General features: G+C 44.1%; 1 protein-coding gene and 1 pseudogene across 1 annotated transcript in view; both read right to left on the reverse strand.

Annotated features, from left to right (window-relative positions):
• Positions 1-24,390, reverse strand: part of LOC135886051 (cytosolic phospholipase A2 gamma-like) — a 979,292-nt gene that overhangs the window by 372,897 nt on the left and 582,005 nt on the right.
• Positions 3,096-11,153, reverse strand: LOC135886868 (uncharacterized; annotated as a pseudogene).

Here is a 24,390-nt window from a genome sequence, read left to right on the forward strand (position 1 = left end):
TGTGCCACAAGGAGAATCCTTAATAAGTTCCTGGAGTGTTTCATTTAGTTCATGTTTATTTCTGGCCATCCAAACTCAACAGGCTTGTAAACTTTGCAGAGTTGTCTGGGGCTGACACAAAGAGGATAGTCGGGACACTGGGGATGAACTGGGTGTTTGTCTGTCCTCCAAAGCAGCAGAAATCCCAGGACTCCTGGGTGCTGCTCCTGGCACTGAGAGATCAGTCTGCTCCAGGGGTCAGAGATGGAGACTTGTGGGTTGTATGCCAGGTCTAGGAGAGGAGTGAGGTGTAGTGGTTAGAACAAGCAGGCATGGTCATGCCAAGTCCCTCACGCCCTCTTTAACATACTTGAGCTACGAGCAAGGCTGAAGATCCAGATTACCTTTTGGTGAGCACTGCCTGAAAGGTCAAAGTTCAAATTCGGTCCCCTTTTGCACACAGCAGCCAATGGACAATCAGTGTCCAAGAATTTCAACATTCCAGCTCAACAGGAACATGGGAATGTATGGCGTAAGTGAGGGACCTGGGACCAACATCTCGGCTAGAATGATCTTCTCCCAAATTTGCCAGTCACGTCAGAAAAACGGGGAGAGGATCGCTTGTTATGTGTGGGGGGACTGAGCAGCACATTAGACTGATGCCCAGATGTGCGTAGGCAGCATCAGGGGGGTTCAGAGAATTAGTGCCAGATTTTTAAAGGTATTTAGGCACTTAATGGGATTTCCAAATGCACCCGAGTGCCTAAACCCATTGAATACAAAGGCACCTAGGCGCTTTTGGACATTCCACTGGGCCCCCTTTATACCTTTAAAAATCTCGCCCTTATGCCTTGAACAACACTGAATAGACCCTCCTGGGCCGGTTTGCAAGAGACGAGAATTCCGATCAGTTGGGTTGGGATCAGGTCAATCACTTACCATTTTCCCCAACACAACCCAAGTCTGCTGACCGCATGGGCATGGAAGCGATCATATTTTTCTCCCCGCCTCTCTCACTGTGTCTTTCTCGGGTTACCTAGATGGTCTCCATTACTGAAAAGCTGCCCTCACTGACTCCTGTGGAAACCCATCTCCTTGACACCTTTCCCTCAATGACTCTCAGTTGTCCCCATCCCAGTCACATGCTGACCCCACTGACCTCAGTTGAATACCAAACCCTTAATTTTTTATGTTCTTGTTGACTTCATTCATTATATATAGGTGTGATTGATGTGACATTGATTGACAGTCCTGTTCTAAAGATATTTCTGTCAGAAATAGCGTGTATGCAGTAGCTGTGTCAGTCCGAGGATACTGGAGAGATAAGGTGGGGGAGGTAATATCTTTTACTTGACACATCTGTTGATGAGAGAGAGACAACCTTTTGAGCTTACCCAGTGTTGTGCAGGTTTCCTTTGAGGATGAGGACCGACAGGTCATAGAATCATAGAATCATAGACTATCAGGGTTGGAAGGGACCTCAGGAGTCAGATTTGGAGTGATCACCTAATGAAAAGTGTTCACCCAGGTGTGATGTGGTGTTTTGGGCCATTATCGTTTTCCTGTATGAGTTCATTGGAGAGAGTTGTGATTGTCTGGTTTCACCGACATAGTTGCTATTTGGGCATTTAGTGTCCTCCCAACTTTCTTTCCTCCCTATGACTGGAGCGTTGTTAATGGGCCAGTTCACCTTGAATGATCCCTTTAAATATGTGCTAACTACGGATGCTAAACCATCTGTTCCATCTTGTATTTAGCAGTGACACTCTGAGTAAGTTTCCCAGACCAGAAGAAGAGCTCTGTTTAAGCATGAAAGCTTGTCTCTTTCACCAACAGAAGGTCGCACAAGAAAAGATATTACATCACCTACCTTTTCTCTCTAGAAATAGTGTGAAGCTGTTGTTGCAGACAGTGTTTGTAATGGAGGTCTTAACAGGAGTATAAATAGTTATAATTCATTTCTGGATCTGAAACTCAAGTTCTGATACACAGGAAGAGTAGATCTGTTGTGGAACAGGTGCCCAGTTTGATCTAAATAATTATCACTGTAGAACAGCATTTTTAGTTCTTAAATTTTGAGAATATGGAACTTTTTGAGAAAGAAAAAAGAACCACGATATTCTTTGAAAGTTTACAAAATTATTTATATTTTGAAAATAACTGTGTTTTTCTCTTATTGGAAAATTTCATAATTGTTTCCTTTATACCAAAATATCCACCAATTTCTTTCTTTCTTTCTTTCTTTCTTTCTTTCTTTCTTTCTTTCTGAGAAAATATGGAAACATCAACATCTTTTTTTCCTCTTGACAATAAAAATCTGGAATATGTATGGAAACTTTTTTTAATGTTATTTATATATTATCAATGAAAAGGACACTTAAAAAAATCCATTAAAAATGTTTCCCAACTCTATCCGTTACTGCACTCTATGTAAGGATTAACAGAAAAGACAAGCAAGCCCAAGTTGTGTTTTGTTTGTTTTTGGCTTTTTATCTGTGAAGTTAGAGAGAGAAATAGAAATAGCATGTACAAAAATTAAAATCAATTCCTTGTGAAAGTAAGGTTTGATCATTCTTAAACCACTTTGATGGAAAGTCACATGATAAATACAGGTAAGCGTTGTATATGTATAAGGGAGAAAAATATAAGCCATAAAGCAAAAGATTGTTCCTAATCACTTGTTGCAATACTCTACAGTAATTTTCTCACCACAACCAGTACATTATTTATGACACTTAATATATTGAACAGCTCTTTTCTCAGAGAAGATATTGATTACTCATGGATTCCTCATTGGTTGAAATCATTCTTAGAATAATTTCGACCATCAAGTCTCAGTGTCAAAGCCTAAGCTGGTGGAAGCAATTTAGGGAGATGCCCCCATTTCCTCCAGCTGGGGATCTGGCCTATTTACCTGGATGCAGTCATACCTTATTTAAACTGACTGCTTTTCATCCGTTTATGGAGGTTCCGGCCCTCAGTCTATCACTCATTTGTGAGCACAGTTTCTCATGAGTGCACTGTATGACCACACAATACATTCCACATGCCACATACATCTACTCTCTGCTATGCTGAATTCAGTTTTTCAACACAAATCGACATTGAAAGATAAATTATGTCTTTATTTCCCTCCTTGAGCACAGCACTCTCCTCATCAGTCTCCTGATGGCCTTCTTCATCTCGGCATTCCTCAGTGTGTAGATCATTGGGTTCAGCATTGGGGTGATTACAGTGTAAATGACTGAGACCACCTTGTCCAGGGTGAACTTCTTGAAGGGCTGAGCGTAGATGAAGATGCAGGGTGTGAATATTAAACACACCACAGTAATCTGGGTTCCACAGGTCGACAGAGCCTTGTGTTTCCCTTCTGTGAGGTATGTCCTGATCTTGACTAAGATGATAGCGTAGGAAATAAGCAGAATGATGAATATCATTACAAGTAGCACTCCACCATTGAAGACCACCTGCAGTTCGACCAGGTGAGTCTCGGTACAGGCCAGTTTGATGACCTGTGGGACATCACAATAGAAATTGTCCAGGACATTTGGCCCACAGAATGGTAACTGAAGGAGTAGTCCAATCTGAACAGCAGAGTGAGCCAATCCACCCATCCATGCCAGTACCACTATCCCCATGAGCACACCAGGGTTCATGAGTGTCAAGTACCGCAGTGGTTTATAGATGGCCACGTACCGATCGACTGCCATCCCCACAAGGCATAATGACATTGCTCCGGCGATGAAGTGGAAGAAGAACATCTGCAGGAAGCACTCATTGAAGGAGATGGTTTTACGCTGGGTGAGGAGACCTGCCAGAAATTTTGGAGCATTTACTGATGAGTCACCGACATCCAAGAAAGCCAGGTTGGCCAGCAGGAAGTACATGGGGGTGTGGAGCTGGTGGTCGGTGATCACAGTGGTGATGATGGTGAAGTTTCCCAGCCAGGTTGTCAGGTAGACTATGGAGAAGATGATAAAGAGGAATCGCTGCAGCTCAGGACTTTGGGTGAGACCCAAGAGGACAAATTCTGTAACTGTGGTGGTGAGGTTCTCCTGCTCCATTCATGAACCTCAAAATGCACCTGCAGAGGGAAGAGTGATGATAATAATCATTATGTAATCCCACTACATTACTGACATGAAATGAGCATTAACTCCACCTTAAGAAACACATTTGATTATGAATTTATTTTGTTTGCTCCAGTGTTCAGTAACTCTGCTTCAGTAGACACTACGATCTCCACCAGTGAATAGGAGTGATCTGCCCACCCAAACAAGCCTCATACTAACCACCATATCCATTCATCTTCCCGCAGTCCTGATGGGGCACACCACCCATCGTCCACAGATTCCTGGTGGGGCCTAGAGGTTCTGGTTTGGGAAGGATGTGGACCGGAAACCTACTGACCGCTACACTTACCTACATGCCTCCAGCTTCCATCCAGGACACACCACACGATCCATTGTCTACAGCCAAGCTCTAAGATATAACCGCATTTGCTCCAATCCCTCAGATAGAGACAAGCACCTACAAGATCTCTATCAAGCATTCTTAAAACTACAATACCCACCTGCTGAAGTGAAAAAACAGATTGACAGAGCCAGATGAGTACCCAGAAGTCACCTCCTACAAGACAGGCCCAACAAAGAAAATAACAGAACACCACTAGCTGTCACCTTCAGCCCCCAACTAAAACCTCTCCAGCGCATCATCAGAGATCTACAACCTATCCTGAAAGATGATCCTTTACTCTCACAGATCTTGGGAGACAGACCTGTCCTCGCTTACAGACAACCCCCCAACCTAAAGCAAATACTCACCAGCAACCACACATCACTGAACAAAAACATTGACCCAGGAACCTATCCTTGTAACAAAGCCCGATGCCAACTCTGTCCACATATCTATTCAAGTGACATCATCACAGGGCCTAATCACATCAGCCATACCATCAGGGGCTCGTTCACCTGCACATCTACCAATGTGATATATGCCATCATGTGCCAGCAATGCCCCTCTGCCATGTACATTGGCCAAACCGGACAGTCTCTACGCAAAAGAATTAATGGACACAAATCTGACATCAGGAATCTTAATACTCAAAAACCAGTGGGAGAACACTTTAACCTGTCTGGCCATTCAATGACAGACCTGCGGGTGGCTATCTTACAACAGAAAAACTTCAAAAACAGACTCCAACGAGAGACTGCTGAGCTGGAATTGATATGCAAACTAGATACAATCAACTCAGGATTGAATAAGGACTGGGAATGGCTGAGCCATTACAAATATTGAATCTATCTCCCCTTGTAAGTATTCTCACACTTCTTATCAAACTGTCTGTACTGAGCTATCTTGATTATCACTTCAAAAGTTTTTTTCTCTTACTTAATTGGCCTCTCAGAGTTGGTAAGACAACTCCCACCTGTTCATGCTCTCTGTATGTGTGTATATATATCTCCTCAATATATGTTTCACTCTATATGCATCTGAAGAAGTGGGCTGTAGCCCACGAAAGCTTATGCTCTAATAAATTTGTTAGTCTCTAAGGTGCCACAAGTACTCCTGTTCGATTTGCAGGGAGTGCATTTACGCGGAGATTCTCAGAATCCAGGGGCTCTCATCATGGGGATCATAGATGCTAAATCAGAGGGGGATCCTAGCTAGATCCTCACAAGATGGGAGGAGAATTGCAATGGAAAATTTGGGAACCACTGATTTATGGGATTTTATTTCCCAATTCCTGGCCTTGATATCAGAGGTACTGAACACCTGTAACCCACCTTAACATGATGCTGGTCTTTGGCCCCTTCAAGTGGCTCCAAGAAGAGAAGGAATTTTGTCTAACTGACTTGATCAGGACTACCATGTGCTCAACATATCTGAAAAATGCCGTTGCTTTATTAAGGTGCCCACAGATTCTGGTGCTGAACTTTAAACACCCATATTGAAAAAGTGTGAACTCATAAATGTTTCCAAGTGTGCATCTAGAGTGAAATATTCAAGGCGACTATGGAATAATGGATGCTGAACTTCCATTAACAGTTTTGAAAATCTGTAGAGATGGTTGAAAAAATCACTTTTTCCCAACAAAAAAATGTTCAATTAAAATATGTGAGAAATATGTGAGAAAATGATGTGTATGTGGGGGGATGACAATTTCTATTATTTTATTCACATATGAAAAAGGAAGAAATTAAACATTCCATTAAAAAAGAGAGAAAAGAGATTTTCCCAGCTGAAAGTTTGGTTTTGTGGAAAAGCTCAAATTTCTGGGGCTGTTTTGTTTGTTTGTTTTTGCCAAAAAATGTCAACCAGTCCTAAATATCTCACTGTTAAAGCACAATGTTCTGTTGCTGAGCATGATGAGGGAAAATGTATTTGTGGGTAAAGCACGGCTCTTGGATTCTGAGGAGCTGGATTCAATTTTGCCCTACTATGGATGCTTTCTGGGACCCTGTCTAATTCATGTCTCCTCCCCATCTGGGAGTTTCAAAGGAGAATAGGTGCAGGGAATCTCACTGAGGTTATATCCACAGATCAGGGCACTTCCCTGGGCTTTTTCCAATTGTCACTTCCCAGTTCCAAACTGACTCAGAGGAAATGTCTTTCACATCAGAGCAGCATAGAGCCACTGCCATAGGACAAGCTTGTTCAGACAGAGCCAGTCTCATGAAGGTCTCAGACAGTTGTACTAAAAGGGTCTGTTCACTGTTCTCCTCATAATTCACGGAAGATCCTCTAAAAATCCAAGCCAATATCAGAAAAGTTGCCCACCCACCTCCCCCCCTGCAATCACAATACCTATCCCTGCTAGTAGTAAATTGCAGTTTTTGTGCAATAAAAGTCATTACCTCCCACAGCCTGTTGTGTCAGTGATCTCAGAGCTGGCTGCCTCCAAACGACTGAGGATGGCCAGGGGAAGTCACATCTCAGATATGTTCATTGCCCACCGACAGGGGAAGTGGAACCTGGTTCCAAAAATGGCACATCCCCAGATATCTTTTACATGTACAATATCTGCCCAGGCACTGGGATCAAAGACTTTCTGAAATCCCCCTGAGCTTTACAGGACTTGATCGAGAATTTGCTTCCCCAGAGGAATGATTAATAAGTTTGTTGGGATATGTAAGGGTTAAGTAGAGACCTGGGAAGCTGCTAATGTGCTGACATGGCATCAGGGGATAAAGGCATAAGAAGGCTGTAGTTCTTTGTTTAATAAATAAGTTGCCATATTTTGCCCTTCCCTGTTGCTTGTAAGAATTGATAAGTGTTGCAGCTGCATAAGAAATGTGGGGATCTAAAGGATACCTTTTGGGTACAGCAGTGCTATCTCCTCCTCCCTTCCTTTCCCAGCTACATAAACAAGCCCTGGCACATTGCCCTTTCCTCCCTCCCCTGAGAATTGCTGACCAGGGAGATTTGTGGCAACAAATTGTTGCAAAGAAATATATTTTCAAGGTAAAATGCCTGTGTAATATGTGTAATGCTGTGCACAATAGATAGGATGGGTTTACTAACAAAATGGGTGTTTTTATTACTTAATAAGGGTTTTTGGGGTGTTGTAATGGATGTAGGCATGTACAGACTAACAAACAAAAATAATGTGCTGTAACTAAATCAGTGCTTACTGGACAATTGGGTCCAGGGGAACAAGTATCGCAATAAAGAAGCCTGTACTCATATCCACCTCTGGGTCAACCTGCTCTTTCTTCTAACAAAGTTCCCAGAGTGTTTCATTTGGTTCATGTTTATTTTTAGCTATCCAAACTCAACAGGCTTGGAAATTTTGCAGAATTGTCTGGGGCTGATGCAAGGACTATATTCAGGAGACTGGGGATGTACTGGGGATGTCTGGCCTCCAGAGCAGCAGAAATCTCAGGAGTCATGGGTGCTGCTTCTGGCACTGAGAGATCAGTCTGCTCCAGGAGTCAGAGCCAGAGATAGGAATGGGGACTTGTGGGGTGTATGCCAGTTCTAGAAGAGGCGTGAGGTGTAGTGGTTAGAACAAGCAGGCAAGGTCATGCCAATTCCTTCTCGTCCACTTTAACACATTTGAGCCAAGAGCACGGCTGAAGATCCTGATCATCTGTTGGTGAGCTCTGACTGAAAGGTCGAAGTTCAAATTCGGTCTCCTTTAGGACTTAGCACTCAATGGACACTCAGTGTCCAAGAATTTCAACATTCTAGCTCAAGAGGAAAATGGGAACGTATGGTGTGAGTGAGGGATCTGGGATCAACATCTCCACTAGAATGTTCTTCTCCCTGGTTTTGCCAGCCACGTCAGGAACAGCAATGAGGGGATATCTCCTAGCCATTGTTGCATGTGTAGGCTGAGCTGTTCACCCAATGACTGAGAGCAGCACATTGAACCAATGTCTGGGCGCATGCTGGCAGCAGCAGGAGGCATTAAAGAATTGGGGCCAGATTTTGAAAGCTATTTAGGCCTCTAGCAGGATTTTCAAAAGCACATGGGTGTCTAATCCCCATTGATTACAAAGGTGCTATTGAAAATGATTCTAGGTCGCTAAATACCTTAACATTCTGGACTGTAGGTTAGAATAAATGGACGTATCTGCTCTAATTTATTACAGAATAGAATAGAATTCCAATATGTTGTGTTGGGGGCAACTCATTTCTAGCAAATATCCCTTGATTTTGGAATTGCTTACCATTTTCCCCAACACAACAAATCTGTTGATGGAAGTAGCCACATTTGTATTCCTGCTTCTTTCTTTCTCTCTCTCTCAGTTTACGTGGATGATTTCCACCACTGTAATACTGCCCTCAGTGACCCCTCTGCATCCCTGTCTCCTTCACACCCCACCCTCAGTGACTTAAGTTCAATACCATTCCTTATCATTCTGCCCTCAGCTTCTCCCGTTCCCTTCTACTGTCGTCAATGGTTTTGCACAGGTGTTATGGGTTACAAATGAGTTCTCTATTCTTTTGATGTTCCAGCTGGAAGTAATATCCATCCACTGTTCCACTGCTCTGAGGCAGCGGGGTGGGAGATTGGTTGGGTATTACTTAACCAGATTTCACAGCGGATCAGCAATTTACTACTGCAAAGTTATAAAAGTAAAGTTGATTGGGAAAGAAATAAAATATTTCACAAAAGTATTGAACAATTTCAAAACCATTTTTCATTTCAGGTGTTGTAAAGAACTTGTATTTTAAAATAAATATTAATAGCATTTTTATCTAAAAATGATGAGGTTTTCATTTTTTCCCTTCTTCTATCCCTTTTTTCTCTTTTTTACTTTCTTCTGATTTTCTAAGGAAAATGTTAATAGAGGAGGAGAAAAGAGGGAAGGAAAGTAAAACCTACTTCCCCCCTCCACCAAAAAAACCCCTCTGGATAATGTATGATAACATTTTCCACTTTATTTTCACAGTGTCTAAAAAGCCACTTTTAACAATAACAACATTCCAACAAAAAATGATTGATTACCTCAGTAAAAGTCAGGATTAGGGAAAAAAGCAACCAAAAGCCTGTAGTTTAACCTGTAAAGCTAGAAATGGAAATGGAAACACATAAAAAAATTAACTCTCATCCTCTATGAACATAGAGTCTGAATTTTATTAACTCATACTGATATCTAATCATATGGAAAATACAAGTAAGCTGCAAATGTGTATAAGTAAAAAGTCTAAGCTATACAATATTAGAATACCATATTCCTCTCCTGTAATACGTTATAAAATAATATTTATGCTAATTAAGACTTATTTATGACACATAATTTTTCAACATATATGAAAATGTATATTGCTCCTTTTGAGAATAAATGATTTGTTTCAGGAATTGAAAGCATTCGTAGAATATATTTTTTTAACCAAAAAATTTCAGGGTCAGTAAATCAGCTGTTTGTGAGCGACACCATTTTGCATCAGCTTGGGATCTGCCCACTTACTCCAATGGATCTCTGTACACCAGTTGGGGATCTCAGCCATTGATGCCAATGGATCTATAGAGATTTAAAGAAGCCTGGGATCTGGCGCATTGACTCCGATGGAGGTACGCTGATTTAACAAGTTGGCCACATGGACTTCAATGGAGATTTGTGACCCTTGGTGTGTAATTTATTCATTAACACAATTTTTCATGAGTATGTAGTATCTGTTCTCTTTGATGGGATGCACATTTCACATGGTGTGTACATCCACCATCTGATGTGTTGAGGTCTGGTTTCTAATAGAAATGATCATTCAAAGATAACCGATGTCCTTCATTTCCTCCATGATAATAGCATTCTGCTCATCAGCCTCTTGATGGCCATTTTCATCTCTGCATTTCTCAATGTGTAGATCATTGGGTTCAGCATTTGGGAGATGACTGTGAAACAGACTGAGGCTGCCTTGTCCAGGGTGAACTTCTTAAAGGGCCGAGCATAGATGAAGATGCCAGGAATGAATATTAAGCTCACAACCAAGATCTGGGCTCCACAGGTGGACAGAGCCTTGTGTTTTCCTTCCATGACATATGTACTGATCTTGACTAAGATGATGGCGTAGGAAATCAGCAGACTGATAAATAGTATGATGAGGAGCACTCCACCATTGAAGACCATCTGCAGTTCAACCAAGTAGGTGTCAGTGCAGGCCAGTTTGATGACTTGTGGGACATCACAGTAAAAATTGTCTACGATGTTAGGCCCACAGAACGGTAACTGGAGGAGAAGTCCAATTTGAACAGCAGAGTGAGCCAATCCACCGAGCCATGCCAGTACCACTAACCCTGTGCACATGCCCCGGTTCATGATAATCAAATATCTCAGTGGTTTATAGATGGCCACGTACCGATCAATGGCCATCCCCACAAGAAAAAACACCATTGCACCCCCGATGAAGTGGAAGAAGAACATCTGGAGGATGCACTCCTCAAAGGAGAGGGTTTTATGCTGGGAGAGAAGACCTGAAAGCAAGTGGGGAGCATTGACTGAGGAGTCGCTGACATCTATAAAAGCCAGGTTGGCCAGAAGGAAGTACATGGGGGTGCGGAGTCGGTGGTCGGCGATCACCGTGATGATGATGGTGAAGTTCCTCAGCCAGGTGGTCATGTAGACTACAAAGAAGACCACAAAGAGAAAATGCTTCAGTTGCTGATTCTGGGTGAGGCCCAAGAGAACAAATTCAGTCACTATACTGGTGAGGTTCTGCTGCTCCATTTTGTGTCCTTAAACTATACCTTCAAATTGAAGAGAGCTAATAATAATTATATTTTTTTATCCTCCCTTTAAGTTATTGATATTAAATCTATTTTCAATCCACATTAGGAAGCACACTTTGTTTGAGACTTTTCTTACTAACACTAACCTCAGCCTCACTTCAGGAGAACCCTGATTCATGAAACCCAAGTCATCCCACCCCTGCTTTCCACAGGGTGGGGTGCTTCCATCATGGGCTGCTGGTAAGGGAAGTGTAGTAGTCTACTCACCAGAAGAGCCCTCTGCTCACCACAGGGCCCTCCCTGATTCAACAGACCTGCCAAATGTTGCTATTGACTGTCAGGGTTTAGCTTTTCAATCTCTTTCCTCCTAGTCTCTCACTGCTTTACTTTACCCCCACCTTTCCTCACTGTATGTGGAAATTTAAAAGAAGGTAAGAAAGTGTGAAAAAAATGCCATCTCTCACAATTCGCTACGCGAAGATTAAGAAATGAATCCAAATGAAATGACAAGTTTCACTTTGTTTTGAATTTTTCTCATAGAAAAACACAGATTTTCATCCAAAAAGCCATTTTCCCATAAAATATTTTGAGTCCGAGAAAACCTCTCTTTTTTTTTGGACAGTGACATGTCTTTTGTCAGAAGAAAATTTTGATTAAAATTAAAGAAAAAAACATTTTGATTCAAGTTTTCTGATGAAAAATTGAAAAAAAATATATAATAAAAAGCAAAATTTTCCCATCCAAAATCTCTTGTGGGGTATACGCCAGTTCTAGGAGGGGAGTTTATTGCCAAAAACTGTGGGGTGAGGAGTTCTATTTCTGCCTTGCTGTGAACATCCTTTGTGACCAAGGTTAACTCACACCCTGTCTCGGATTGGGATTTCCAAGAGACAGGAAGATAGTTGGGTGCCCAATTCTCATAGAACTTCATTGGGAGTTGGATACCTGAATTCTTTCAAAAGCTGAGCCTCCCTGCATCTAGTCCCTACTTTTCAGGAGTGTGAAAGCACCAGCCAATACCTTAGAACCCGTTAGGATAGAAAATAATACAAGGGCTCAGTGTGATCTCCCCAACCAAATCTCTCCTTGCTTCTCACCACGGGCTCTGAGCATTCCACCTGCAATAAAAAATTGGTTATCCCAAGTATCACGCTGCACATTTAATGAATCAAGAGTCAATAGCTCCTCCAGCATGCTATCAGAGTCAGCTGCCGCCAGACAAAGCGAGGAAGCCCTGGGGAAGTCACATTGCTGTTCTGCCAGGCAGGGGAAGTGGACCTCGTTCCAAAGCCGACACAGCCCTAGAAATCTTCCTCTTACTATAGTGTCTGACTCATTCACTCAGGCTGTCACTGGCATCGGAGACTCTCTGAAATCCCTCTCAGCTTTCCTGGGCAGGATCAAGAGAGTTGCCTCTTGGGAGACTGAGAGAGTCTGCCACAAGGGGAATCATTAATAAATTCCTGGGGTGGTTCAGTTTGGTTACGTGTTGATGTCAGCCACCAAAACTCATAAGTGATCTCTCTCCTGCCATCCATCTCCACCCTCTGACAAACAGAGGCTATCAACCAGCTCTGGATTCCCCTGCTGGGCTGGCAGACACAAGAGGGATATTGGGGATGCATGGAAAGAAATGGACTTTTGGGTGGCCTGTGAAGAAGAAATCCCAGGAGCCCCGAGTTTAATTCTCGGCACTGGGAGAGAAATGTGATCACTGGCACCAGAACGAGGGGGTCCCAGGGGCCATGGCTTTAACAAAAGAAACATGTGCACTGTGGGGAAAAAAATGATGATACTGCTAAAGGCCAAGATGCACTGTGAGATTGGGTCAGATGCATTCCTTGATATCCACTGCTATCTAGGGAGACCATATTTCCCAAAGGGAAAATGGAACACCACACAGGGCTGGCCAGAGGCCCCTGCCCCTCCCCCCCCATGTGAGTCACCCCCCTAGCCCTCCCTGCTTCCTGCCTATGGGGCCGGCCCGTGCCCCCATGCCACCGACCCAGGACCGGCCCAACGGCCCCCCCATAACCCCTGCAGGTGTGGCAGCCCAAGACCCCCTGCCACCTGCCTGCGTGGAGCTGGTCTGGCCTGAGCTGCTCATTTACTCCTGCCCCCTGCACATTCGTCTGCACCCCACTAGGGGTCGCACCCCACTTTTTTTGCAAAACTGTGCATTTGTCCCGTTTGCTCTTGCCAACTGATGATCAATGGATCATAAGATGATGATGAGATGATCCTGGGAAAGGGCTTAAAAAAGGGACTGTCCCAGCCAAAACAGGACATATGGTCACCCTATTGCAATCCTAGATAATCACATAATTGCATGATCAAAATTGCATTAAGTTTACATTTTTTGCTTAATAGATATTGTATTGCTCTGATCTGCTACAGCCTGTGGATGGTGTTTGTTAGGTTTTCTACAAATATAAAAATATATTTTTGATTTTATTTTATTTTTATAAAACAGAAAAAAAATCATGTTATATGGTAGGTCTTACATGGGGACACATTTACCTCCCTTCATAGTTGTTTGTTTTTATTATTATTTATTTTTCCAACACCTTTTTCCAAGGAGATTTACAATTTAGAGTTACAATTTCTAAAATACGCATCATATGTAAACAAAGATGATTTGATTGTAATGTTACAGAATTGTAAGTTACAGTTCAATAATAAAAATGATGCAGTATTAATAGTGGTGTATACCCAGTAAAATGATAAATGCAAGTGAAGCACAATACATGAAGTGCAAAAATAAAATGCAGTCTGATGTTTAGACTAAAGTTGTCATATTTTTTCCAATTGTTCGTACTATAATTATAGGTTAAATATTATAATGTAGCTACGTTTTGTATTCTGGTTATTTTTACTCTGTTGTACTAGTAGTACTCTGCGGGATATTTAAGTAGCATTTTAATTCCCTCCCGCTTTTACAAAGGTTCCGGTGGTAGGTCCACCAGCCACCTTGGAAAATCCCAAACACTGAAGTCAGTTTCTGGGCTCTGTTGCTCAACTTTCTGAAATGTGTCTGCAAAAACGACATTGTCAGGGCCCTTTGGCTGTTGTGTCGGTTTACAGGTCAAACACTATTACCCTGCCTATGTGTTTGGTGAGCTCAGCCCAGGACCTGAGAGGGAAGCTGTGCCTCAACTTCTCTGTCACCACCACCAGCAACAAAACTGAACTTTAACTGCCCCTGTGCAGTCCCCTCCCCTTCACACCCTGCCTCGGTGACCCCTGTGCAGTCTGCTTGCCTTCAATAGGTCTGGACAGGAGTAATTGATTGGGACATAGGCTAGGTCTACACTGGGGGGGCGGTCGATTTAAGATACGCAAATTCAGCTACGCGAATAGCGTAGCTGAATTCGACCTATCCGATCCGACTTACCCCGCTGTGAGGATGGCAGCAAATCGACTGCCGCAGCTCCCCCGTCGACGGCACTTAGGCCTGGTCCACACTAACCCCCCACTTCGGACTAAGGTACGCAAATTCAGCTACGTTAATAACGTAGCTGAATTCGAAGTACCTTAGTCCGAACTTACCGCGGGTCCAGACGCTGCAGGCAGGCTCCCCCGTTGATGCCGCGTATTCCTCTCGCTGAGCTGGAGTACCGGCATCGACGGCAAGCACTTCCGGGATCGATCCGGGATCGATTTATCGCGTCTAGACAAGACGCAATAAATCGATCCCAGAAGATCGATCGCTTACATCCGGACCAGGAAGTAAGTATAGACATACCCTTACTCCTACCTGGGCTGGTGGGAGTACGTGCGTCAATTCGGGGATTGATTGTCGCGTCCCGACGAGACGCGATAATTCGATCCCCGAGAGATCGATTTCTACCCAGCAATCCAGGCGGGTAGTGAAGACAAGCCCACATAATACACAGTCCTAAATAGAATCCATCCCCCCTTCCCATTTCTGAGTATTAAAAAATAGAGAAACATTATTTTTCTCCCTAAGTGTAGGAACTCGGACTCTGGACACATGCAAGGAGAATGCGTGTGGAATAAGAAGCAGCCATTTTTACACACTGACTCTTCAGACTAGATCACTTTAACAATAAAAAAAAAGGCTGCTTCTGTCTGAGGAAAAATAGTTAATTAAAGATAGGGGAAGCTTAATGGTGGGATTTTGAAAGGAACCCAAGGGATATATAAACCAGGAAATAGTGATTAGGGGTAGGAAGGTGATTTTACCTCTGTATGCAGCATAGGTGAGACTGATACTGCGTCCGGTTCTGGGGAGGGACAGAGCCACAAAAGTGATTCATACGCCGGAGAAAATGCTTTACAGCGAGAATCTTCAAGAGCTCAGTCTGCTCATATTATGCACTTCTGAGAGTGACACGACAGGAAATAATATAAAAGTAATCAAAGATAGAAATAGAACAGTGCAAAAAAAAATAACCCACCCCACGCACATTTCAAATGCAACCAATGTTAACCCTGGGAAGTGTTATGAGCTTCCAAGAACTAGTTGAAATAATATGCCAGACAAGAATGAATGATTGGGACAAACAACATTTATTTCCCAGAAAATCTCTAAGGGGAGGTGATGCAAATGTACCAGCTCCTGTCATGCAAAAACGCTGCTTCTTAAGCTGCACCCTGAGGAGGAATCTTTGTCTGCTGATCACCTGTGACAGGAGGACAAAATCAAAGACTCCAAATGCATAAGGGAACAATGAGCGACTCATGTGGGTGCTTGTTCTGAGCTAACAGCTGTTCCCAACTTGTAACCAAGAACCCCCCCTGCAAGGGAGCTGGAGTCAGTCCACTAGGGTAGACACAGCATGTACCCAGAAGGAATTTTGCTACTGGAGTAGGACCACCTCTTCCCCAAATGATGCTACCTGTGCCAGCAGAGCCCCTTTGAAACAAAATTCTGAAACTTTCCTAAATGGCAATTTCCCCAAAGTGAAATGTTTCAGAATTTTCATTTCATGGGAAATTTTGAAAATATTTGTTTTTGTTCCAGCTCAGACTGAAAACAAATTTCAAAACGACTTCACTGGGCCTCAGGACACCTGGGTCCTCTTCCCAGCTTTCCTATGGGGTGAATGCTGGCAACTAATTTCCCTTCTGTCTTACCCCCCAGCCTTGCGTACTTAGATTATAAACTCCTTGGGCAAGAGTTTTCCATTTTTTGGTCTCTGGGCAGCACCCAACAAAAGGGGGCCCTGAATTGGGTTGAAATTTCAGGATGCTACGGTAATCACAGTAGTAGTGGCTCAAACCAGAAGCCCATCCAGAACTGGACACAACACTCCAGCTGAGGCCTAATCAGCATGTCATTATGACATCATCGCTCACGCAAAACTCTTATTTGTACTCACTGTAAGTTTTCCTGAGTAAAAACTGGGTAAAGACTCAGGATTTAGGCTGGGAGTTTGACAGGAGACTGCAGGAGTTAGATTCACAACTCTCTTTAAGAGTCAACAGCATTTAAGTGCCTAACTCCCTTAGGCCCCATTGAAAACACCAGCTTTCTCCCATTGAGTCCAGGGATAGTTTTGCCTGAGTAAGAACTGGGTAGGATTTCAGTATGTGGCACATTGACTTTGAAGCAGGTTTACATGAGTACAGAAGAAGCAAGGCCCTAAGGTTTTGGCCCATTGTCTTAAGTGTGAGCATTCCCTGAGCAAGGACAGAGTAAAACCTAAGTAAGGTGGAAAGATTTGGCCAATGGACTCCAATGGGAATTTGATGTGAGCAAACACTGAGTAAGGATTGAGTAATGATGGAGTAAAGACATCAGGATCTGGTCCCTGTTAGTTACAGGCTTTTTGAACTCACATTTGTAGAAGAAATCACCACTGGCCCAAGCAGTGAACTCTGGGTTACGGATTATTAACACAGGCATTTCTGCACATAACTTTATTACCAGGAGACTAATTAAGAGGATTCACACTATTAATGAGAGGGGAGAGCAAGTATCTTCCAGAGACATAACTAAGTGCATTGTTAACTTCTTCTGCTTCTCTCTCCATCCACTCATGTTCAGAACTTTTTTTCCCCCAACCCTGTTCAGGAGTTTATTAAACAGATTTCTGCACCATTCATTAGCAGGAATTTGTTGAGGGAATTGTGTCTCCAAAGTTACACTGATTAGTGTGGGGTTTTGCATGTGAGATAGGAAAAGAGAAAAATCTAATTGTTTAGTAGCTAATTGGATCAAAAAAAGCTGGTTGAAATGTTTGCCTCTGCAGAAAACTGACATGTCCTCACCGTCTTTGGATCACAGCCGCACTGGGGACTTTTTTATTTGAAAGATCACAGGAATAGAGGAATTGCTGCAATGGATCAAACAAGTCCAGAGAGCCCTTCTGCAGAAGTCTGGCTGTCTAGACCCTATCAAATCATGAAAATCTAGGTGGTTTATTAGTCTATATTCAATTATCACTTGAAGTGGTTTAGAATGGCTAGTGGATGATTTCAGAGTGACAGGTCATTTAAAGGAGCTATATGTCCAACTCCCATTGGATTTCAATTGGAAAAGGGATCTTAAATCTCTTAAAGGCCTTTGAAATCTGAGCCTAAATCCTCCATTTACCCCAGTGTCAGCATGGGTGATTCAGATGGCCCGGAGCTCCGACCACACATACAAATACTCATACCCTGATGTGGAGGGAGAACAATAGGGATAAGAAAAGAGTTAAACATGTTCAGTGTTGATAAATGCAAAGTAATGCACATTGGAAAACATAATCCCAACTCTACATATAAAATGATGGGTCTAAATGAGCTGTTACCCCTCAAGAAAGCGATTTTGGAGTCATTGTGGATAGTTCTCTGACAACATCCACTCAATGTGCAGCGACAGTCAAAAAAGCTAACAGAGTGTTGGGAAGCATTAGGAAAGGGATAGATAATAAAACAGAAAATATCATATTCCCTCTATATAATCCATGGTACGCCCACATCTTGAATACTGTGTGAAGATGTGGTCGCCCCATCTCAAAAAAAGATATATTGGAACTGGAAAAGGTTCAGAAAAGGGCAACAAAAATGATTAGGAGTATGGCACGGCTGCCGTATGAGGAGAGAATAATAAGACTGGGACTTTTCAGCTTGGAAAAGAGACAACTAAGGGGGGATATGATTGAGGTCTATAAAATCATGACAGGTGTGGAGAAAGTAAATAACGAAGTGTTATTTACTCTTTCTCATAACACAAGAACTAGGGGTCACCAAGTGAAATTAATAGGCAGCAAGGTTAAAACAAACAAAAGGAAATATTTTTTCACACAACGCACAGTCAACCTGTGGAACTCCTTGCCAGAGGATGTTGTGAAGGCCAGGACTATAACATGGTTCAAAAAAGAACTAGATAAATTCATGGAGGATAGGTCCATCAATGGCTAGTAGCCAGGGCCGGCTCCAGGCACCAGCACAGCAAGCAGGTGCTTGGGGTGGCCAATGGAGAGGGGCAGCATGTATGGCTCTTCGGCGGCAATTTGGCGGCGGGTCCATCAGTCCCTCTCGGAGGGAAGGACCTGCCGCCGAATTGCCGCCGAAGAATGAAGCGGCGGCGGTAGAGCTGCTGCCGAAGTGCTGCCGATCGCGGCTTTTTTTTTTTCCTGCCGCTTGGGGCGGCAAAAACGCTGGAGCTGGCCCTGCTACTAGCCAGGATGAGCAGGGATGGTGTCCCTAGCCTCTGTTTGACAGAAGCTGGGAATGGGCAACAAGGAATGGATCACTTGATGTTTACCTCTTTTGTTCATTCCCTCTCGGGCACCTGGAATTGGTCACTGTCGGAAGACAGGATTCTGGGTTAGATGGACCTTTGGTCTGACCCAGTATGGCTGTTCTTATGTTCTAAAAATAATAATATTTACCTCTACGCTCTGACTTACAGTGAAGACACCAGCTATTTCTTGTGAGCTGGACATTTCTCCACTGGGAGATTAACTGAGACCTAACACAATCGATACATAAAGCCCAACTGCACAGTCACTAGCAGAAATTTTCTCTGGGCCTGCTTTTCCTCTTACACCAGTTTTAGACTGGTACAAGTCTGTTGAGATCGGTGGAGTTGTTCCTGGTTTACATGACGATTAGTAAGAGAGAAATTGGGTCCATTGATTCCAAAGCAGTTAACTCTGATCTACACCAGGGTGAGTGAGAAGAAAATTCATCCTCCTTTAGCTCTTAAACTAGGGATGTTAGGTATAGCAGTATAGGATTCTGTTCCTTTTTCATTCAAGGACCTCAAAGCACTTTGCAAGCAATGATGAGTTTAATCTCACTGCACCGGTGAGCATTACTGCTCGTATTGTATAGAAGGGGAAACGGAGGCACAGATCGTCGAGTTGACTAGCCCAGGGTCACAAAGGGAGCGGGTGCCAGAGCTGGCAGTAGTATCTATGGGGCCTAAGTCTCCCTCTCACTTTCTATTGGCTTTACACATGCATAATTTCACTGATTTGTGTAGAATTTAAACAGACACGCTGGAAAATTCCTTCTCGACTTCAAATATGGTAATCAGTTAGACCCTGAGCATGTGGGTGAGACCCACCAGCCAGACACCTGGGACATATTCTCTGTAGTAACTCAGAGCCCTCCCCATCTAGTGCCCATCACCAGCCATTGCAGATATTTGCTAATTGCAGTTGCAGATGTGCCCCATGCCATTGTCGGCAGTCCCATCATCCCATCCCCTCCACAAACGTATCAAGCTCAGTCTTGAATCCAGTTAGGATTTTTGCCCTCACTGCTGCCCTTGGGAGGCTGCTCCAGAACTTCACTCCTCTGATGGTTAGCAATAAGGTTGCATCTCTGTCACAGAGGTCACGGAAGTCATGGATTCTGTGACTTTCCGTGACTTCTGCAGTGGCCGGTGCTGGCTCAGGGGCTGCCCAAGCCAGGCAGCCCCTGGGCCAGCAGCAGCAGTTTGGGTGTGGGAGGGGGCTCAGGGCTGGGGCAAGGGGGTAGGGGGGGCCACTTACCTGGGGGGGTCCATAGCTCCCACCATGTCCCCACAGCTCCCAGGGGGATGAGCAGCCAGGGGGGCTCTGCGAGCTGCCCATGCCCGCAGGCACTGCCCCTGCAGCTCCTATTGGCTGCGGTTCCCAATGGGCCAGTGGGAGCTGCGCCTGCGGAGCCAGTGCTTGCGGCGGGAGCAGCGCGGAGCGCCCCTGGCCATCCTCCCCGTAGGAGCTGCAGTGACATGCTGGTCGGAGCTGGGTAGGGAGCCTGCCAGCCCCGCCAATTCCCCCACCCAGCACCAGCAGGGGTCCCGGGCCATCCCCCAGCACCTGCAGCACCCCCAGAATGCCCCTCCTGAGCACCCCCAGCCTCCTGTCCCAAGTTTTAGTCAGGGGTATATAGTAAAAGTCATGGACAAGTCATGGGCTGTGAATTTTTGTTTACTGCCTGTGACTTGTCCATGACTTTTACTAAAAATACCCGTGACTAAAACGTAGCCTTATTTAGAAACCTTTGCCTAATTTCGAGCCTAAACTTATTGATGGCCAGTTTATCTCCATTTGTTCTTGTGACCATATTGGTAATTAAATAACTCCTCTCCCTCCCTGGTATTTATCCCTCTGATGTATTTATAGAGAGCAATCCTAGCTCCTTCTGTTGGTAAGGCTGAACAAATCATGCTCTTTGAGACCCCTGTCCACCTGGCCTACTTTTGGAACCAGTAGGAGAAGCAGGGTCAGGAGAACACCAGCCAGTGAATGGGCTGGGAACTATGAGCAACCCTCCATAACCCTTCATCCCCTATTCCAGAGAGAAGTGTAATCTTGTGGTGATTACAGAGCTAATCCAGGACCACACCTATTGCTTCTCTACCCTGGTGCCCCCTTTGCAACTCTGGCTATCTGTTTCCTGTGTCTCTAGGCCAAGCCAAGGGGATGGGCAGCCCTTTAAGTCATAACAAGAACCAGTGGCTGGAAGTTAAAACCAGACCACTTCAAATTAGAAATAAATGCCACACGTCTAACAGGGAGGGTGATTAACCCCTGGGTGGAACCAACTCTCAAGGGAAGTGGTGCATTCTCCAACTTCTGATGTTACACCCAGATGGGATGCCTGTCTGGAATATATGTGTATTGGACTCAATATAGGCATAAGTGGGTAACATTCGATAGCCGTCACTAGGCAGGAGGTCAGATTAGATGGTTCCTTCAGGCTTTTGGATCTATTATACTAATCTTCCTTTGTTGTGGGACAGTTCTGAAGTCCACACTATCTTCTGGTATTCCATCTGCAGGGTGTTGCCATCCAACTGAGATGGTGTTGCCGAGTTCAACCCCCATGTATCAGTTACTGAAGGAACTTTGCAGCTTAAAATAGCACAATATACAAAGGGACAGTTTCTCAGCTGATTTACTTCAGTCGAGTGTCTGGCCCTCAACTCCCAGTGTTGCGAGTGCTCACTTGAACTAAAGTAGACTCCCCATTAAATATCTGCAGTATGGGCTCTATGACACAAAGGGTCCCTGTCTCACAATTGAAGCAATGGGGAGCTGAGGGAGTGCCTGTCCTTTCAGGGTCACATCCACATACTGGACAGCCAGGGAAAGCAAAGTCCCAGTAGGAAGGCAGAGTTAAACTAGTGCTCACCCTCCCTCCAGTTGTGACAGGCTAAACCATTTTGCCCTAATCCACAAACAGGTGGCAGGCTCTAAAACTGGTGACGTTGCAGGTTACAGAACCCAGTTGTCGGTGCCAACCCTGAGAATAAGCTCCTGGAGTCTAGACACTCAGGGTATGTCTACACTGCAGAGAATCCTCACGGCAGGGAGTCTCAGAGCCTGGGTCTACTGATGTGGGTGTGCGGGCTCACACTAAAAATAGCAGTGTAGGTGCTCTCATTAAGGCCACAGCTTGGGATCTGGAACCCATCAGTCTCAGCGTCTGAGCTCCAGCCCTAATGTAAATCAGGTGTAACTCCATTGGAGTTATACTGTTGCAAGAGAGAGGAGTGTTAGGCTCACAGACTCCAGGGCTTGCCATCATCGACTGGATAGCGCACTGGCCCTGTATTCATGAGACCTGGATTCAATTCTTTGGGCCTCCTTAGACAGCCTGTGTAGCCTGGGGAAGTCACTTAATCTCTTTATTGCTCAGTTTTCCATTGTAAGATTAGAGTAATAATTCCCTTTTTCACAGGGGTGTTGTGAGGGTACCATCCATTCACAATTAGAAGGGGCTCATATGGTGCTGAGGACCATATGAGTAGATAGACAGAAGGCTGAATTTGTGATTTAGCTAAAACATGTCCTTGAGGGGCCAGCAGACGTCAGATGTGTGGGTCCCAGCCCAATGCTCAGTCCATTATAACTGGTGCCTATTTTTCATTGCTGATTTCACAGAGGTATATACACAACATGGAAAAGCTCCTAGGTGTGCTTGCCAAGCTGGGTGATCAGGAAAAGGCATTTCAAAAATATGCTGGGTGTTTTCCACTGATGTGTGGCTTCCAGTCTCTGTGACCCCTGGACAGTGGAGTTCACAATTATGACCAGGGAATGGGGCATTGTGGGACAGCTGCTGGAGAACTTCTAGGGTCATACAGTGTCTACACTTCCACTGCATCAACCTCAGTAGGTTGACGAAGACTCAACACTGTTTGGGGAGGTGATTTCACTGTGTCACCGTAACGGGGTGCTTATCTCAGCCAGAGACAAATTAGAGTGTAGACCCACGCACAAATAGGTTGATACAATTTGGATTATGTTGACCTAACTTTGTAATATGGATCAGGGCTTAGTTGTCAATGGCTGAACCTCAGTTTGATCCCAGTCAAAATGACTCCTCAAGCCAAGATGAATGATAATGATGGGAGACATAACTGTTGAATTTAGGGAAAGGAGCCTGCCCATGCTGGTATTGGAGTCTAGAAGAAATGTGATATCTATCTATCTATCTAATCTGCTGTGGATGATCAATACTGCTAAATATCAGTTCTTAGATAGTTTTTGTATTAGTATTTTGGAAACTTTTTTTTCTCCTTCCACCAGGAGAAATGTTTATAACTGGCCCCAGAGGACAATGTTATGGAATATACTAATCAGTTGGCTAAAAATACACATGGTGAGCCAGAAAAGAACTGGCTATTTCCCACATGCTTCTTTGCTGCCAGGGGAGATAATTTCAAGCAGCAGATAAATTATTCTTGCTCAGCACCGATGCTTCAAATATCTGACTGCTGGAACCCATGATCTTGTCATGTTGGGAAGTGGTGGCTGGATACTGACACAGATTATGCTATTAGCAGGTTCTCAACTGGTAGCCAAATTGGTGCATCCTGCCAATACATACTGCTGAGGTTAAGACTTGGGTTATTGTCAGTACAGTAGTGAACAGTTAAATTAGCAAGTCTGCTTTCAGTGGTTCTACAATTCCTACAATGAAGTTGTCTCTCACACAAATTTCCAAGCTTGGAAAACCTGTACGGAAGCCAGTGGTCTGGGTATAGGCAGGAAGAGCGCAGCTGTCGTTAGTTGAAGATGTCCTGAAAGAAGAGAACTCTGCATTCTGGAGTCCATATAGGCTGGATGGGATCTTTCCCCTTTGAGAAAGGACAATGGATCCAAACACAGCTCCTTGATGATGATGTGTGGGAGATGAAGTGAGTATTTCTGACTGTTGTATCTTGTCTATTTCACGGCTTTCTGGTGTTATTCATATGGGGTCACGTCAAGGCGTTTTTGTATAGGGCTTGCTTCTCCATTGCCTTGTAACTTGTGTTGCCATTTATTCTTGTGCCATCTGGGTGTACAACAACAACAACAACAATTATTTTTTTTATTACCTGGAAACGCCAAACAAAAATGAACCCCACTGTGCTACGCACTGCACAGACATATAGGGAAAGCCAGTCCCCACCTAAAGATCTTACAGTCTAAATAGAAATGACAAAGAAAGGTTGAGAGGAGAAAGAGAGGTACAGAGAGGGGAAGGAACTGTCACAAGGCCACACAGCAGGCCTGTGACAAAGCCGGGAATAGAAACCCCAGGTTCCCGCTAACATTCTGCTTTTGTAGCATTTTGCACACCTTTTTCTCTGCTGTAAATGAGAACACAAGGTGCAATACACAGAGAATTGAACCATGAGTCTGGTATGTTGTCCAGGAAATCCCACCTTGTAAAGAGAGCTGTAAACCCAGGAGTTTTACCTGGCTGTTGCATCGTCATACCTAACGAGGAATCACATTGCATTCCCTGGCTAAACCAACAACTTCCTCCTTTGCATCACTCCCCCCCCCCGC

Source organism: Emys orbicularis, chromosome 12 (genome assembly GCF_028017835.1).
Source record: "Emys orbicularis isolate rEmyOrb1 chromosome 12, rEmyOrb1.hap1, whole genome shotgun sequence".
Lineage (NCBI taxonomy): Eukaryota > Metazoa > Chordata > Testudines > Emydidae > Emys > Emys orbicularis.